We start from the raw sequence: 3,641 nt of genomic DNA, 5'->3' as shown, positions 1-3,641 counted from the left end.
TTTATTTAACAAAAATTCCTATTGACAATGACGGCCTACACCGGCCAAACCCAGACGACGCTTGGCCAATTGTGCACTGACCTATGGGACTCCCAATCACAGCCGGTTGTGATACAGCCTGGATTCAAACCAGGGTGTCTGGAGTGACGCCTCTAGCACTGAGATGCAGTGCCTTAGACCGCTGCGCCACTCGGGAGACCCCAAATATGCTAATGGCTGATACCCGTTGTATTATTCAACATATTTTCAGTATACATGGTGTCCATGTTGTTACTTTCCGTCGATATCTCGGTCTGAAACAGCAAGCGGCCAGGCTCAACTTGTTCCCACTGTCAATTACAAATCAATCTATTCTAAACAGGACTTTCCCCTGCGCCTACAACACAAAACACCATGTTGTTCACCAATACCATACCTCGCCCTCACCTCTTGCACATATGTACAGACCAGGGTTCAAAAACTACTCAAAATTTAATTTCAAATAATTGATCTGTGCTTGATTGAGTTTGCCTGGCTTAATGGACCCATAGAATAGTCCCAACCTGTTAAACCCCGCCCACCTGGTACTCCAGGCAGACAAGAGCCAACATTCAAAGATTTCAAATAATATTTGAACTGAGGTCTGACACTGTATGAACTTGGACAACCTACAGTATATTTGTTGGTGGGTACATATGTGATGTCACAGGGGGGGACGGGGGGCGATGCCGGAATGGGATCCTATCGTCTCTTTCCTGGTTCTGTGTCTCTGTCATCAGGCCACTGCTCATCCGGGGCTGCCATCCATGTAATCTGATGCGGCATTCAATTAACTGGAAATTCCTCCATATGTCCTTGGGCTCCTCTCAATACCATCCGCACTGTGGAATTGTGGTACCTAACCTTGGGGCAACACCTCTCTGTCGGCCAATTAGAATCTGGGAGAGATTTTTTTGTTGTTGTCGTCAGGTAATTAAATATGAGGAAGTAGTTGTTGGGGGCCAATGAGAATGCTAGGCTTGTGTGAAGGATCCAGTCAGCAGGCTAATAAGAGGATGGGGATTACGGGTGGGGAGTTATTTAAATTCAAACCACCATTTTGGATGGATGGGTTGGCTCCAGTTAGGGGCCCCTAGGGGCCTCAGGGAAACCGAGAACAAGAGGCCAGGAGGTCCATCCAACTAATTACAGTATCTGCTCATCCACATTGACTGGTCATTCTATCCCCACTTCTTTCCATGCATACACACTAGAAGTAAAACATATGCTAAATACAGTATCTTCTCATTAGGCCATCACATCACTTTGGTGTCTAATTTGGAACCTGTGGAATATAGACCATTCTGGTACAACCAACCCTGGAATTGATCTAGTGTCAACAGTGGGCTTACTTACCTCTTTGTAAGTCGCTCTGGATAAGAGCGTCTGCTAAATGACTTAAATGTAAATGTAAATGTAAACACAATTCGCACTCCAAAGGCCAGCGTTCTGAACATTACCCTAACTAAACTGCACGAAGCTAACCAACTCCGCTACACCTGCACCAACAACATCCAAGTTTTAAGTCAGTTCTGAATCCCTAACATTGTGCCATACTGCTGTCTGCAAATCACCAATGAGGATGCTTGTTCCCACATCTACCCAAACTAACAGTGAGGAGGCGGCAGTCCAAAATACATTGCTCTCTGATAGCTGTGACTTCACTGAATGAGAAATACATTGAGTGTAAATTGTGTTTTGGACAGTGTGATACAGTGTAGTACAGGATGATCTCCGTTCCAGACTATCCTATCAACGGGACCTGAAAAACTGTAATATCCTATGCTTCTCAGAGTCATGGCTGAGCAAGGACATGAATATATATCTCACTGGTTTTTCTATTCATAGTCAAGACCAGACGGCAGACTCGGGTAAGACGAAGGGAGGAGGGGTGTTTCTCTTTGTTAAGAACAGCTTGTGCACCATTTCTAATGTTTTTACTCGCCTGAGTTAAAATACCTCATTTATAAGCTGCAGACCATCCTATTTACAGAGTGAGTTTTCATCTATATTTTTCATAGCTGTCTATTTGCCACCACAAACCAATGGTGGCACTAAGCCGGCATACAAGAATCTGTATAGGGACATAGACAAGAAACAAGAAACCGCTCATTCAGAGGCAACGTTTCCCAATGCCGGTGATTTTAATGAAGGGAAACAGATTTTTTTTAACCTCATTTTTATCACCTCTGCAACTAGAGGCGACAAAACTCTAAATCACTTTTACTCCACACAAAGAAACACATACAAGGCCGTCCATCACCTTCCCTTTGGGGAATAAGACCATAACTCTATCCTCCTGCTTACAAGCAAGTTGTCCAATGAAGCTAATGCAAAGCTACAGACTGGAATATGTTCCGGGATTCATCCGATGACATTGAGGAGTTTACCACATCAGTCACCGGCATCATTAATAAGTGCAACAACAACATCATCCCCATAGTTACCATACATACCCCAACCAGAAGCCATGGATTACAGGCAACGTCTGCACTGAGCTAAAGGCTAGAGCTGCCGCTTCCAAGGAGTAGGACACTAATCCGGTCTCGCTACAACCTCCGATAATTCACTAAACCTTGCTGGTTCTGGCTCTCAATGGATTTGGCAGGGCTTGCAAACTATCACAGATTACAAAGGGAAACCCTGCCACGAGCTTTCCAGCGATGTGAGCCTACTAGACAAGCCTTCTATGCTTGCTTCGTGGCATGCAACACTGAACCATGCACGAAAGAACCAGCTGTTCCGGACGATTGTGTGATCTCGCTTTCTGTAGCCGATGTGTGTAAGACCTTTCAACAGGTTAACATTAACAAGGCCGCGGGGCCAGACAGAATACCAGGACACGTACTAAGAGCATGCGCTGACCATTGGATACACTCCAATTTGCATACCGCTCCAACAGATGCATAGATTACACCATCTATATTGCACAGCACACTGCCATCACCCACTTGGACAAAAGGATGCATATGTAAGAATGCTATTCATTGACTAGAGCTCACCATTCAACATCATAGTCCCCTCTAGGTTCATCACCAAATCCAGGACCCTGGGACTGAACTGCTTCCTCTGCAACTGGATCTTGGACATCCTGACGGGCCGCCTCCAGGCAGTAAGGGTAGGCAACAACACATCCGCAACACCGACCATCAACATGGGAGCTCCTCAGGGGTGTGTACTTATTCCCCTCCTGTACTGCCTGTTACCCACGACTGTGTGACCGCACACTACTCCAACACCATCTTCAAGTTTGCTGACGACACGACAGTGGTAGGACTGATCACCGACAATGATGAGGCAGCCTATAAGGAGGAGGTCAGAGACCTGGAAGTGTGGTGCCAGGACAATAACTTCTCCCTCAACGTCAGCAAGATAAAGGAGCTGATCCGGAAATGGAGGGCTGAGCAGGCCCCCAACCCTATCGACAGGGTTGTAGTGGAGCGGGGTTGAGAGCTTTAAGTTCCTCTGTGTCCACATCACTAAGGACTTATCATGGTCCACACTTCCAGGTGAGCTCTCTGCCATCCAGGACCCCTATACCAGGTGGTGTCATAGAAAGGCCCTACATATTTTCAAAGACTCCAGCCACCTAAGCCATATCCTGTTCTTTCTGTTATCGCACA

This window comes from Oncorhynchus gorbuscha, unplaced genomic scaffold, assembly GCF_021184085.1.
Source record: "Oncorhynchus gorbuscha isolate QuinsamMale2020 ecotype Even-year unplaced genomic scaffold, OgorEven_v1.0 Un_scaffold_2286, whole genome shotgun sequence".
Classification (NCBI taxonomy): Eukaryota; Metazoa; Chordata; class Actinopteri; order Salmoniformes; family Salmonidae; genus Oncorhynchus; species Oncorhynchus gorbuscha.
This window is presented reverse-complemented; position numbering follows the sequence as displayed.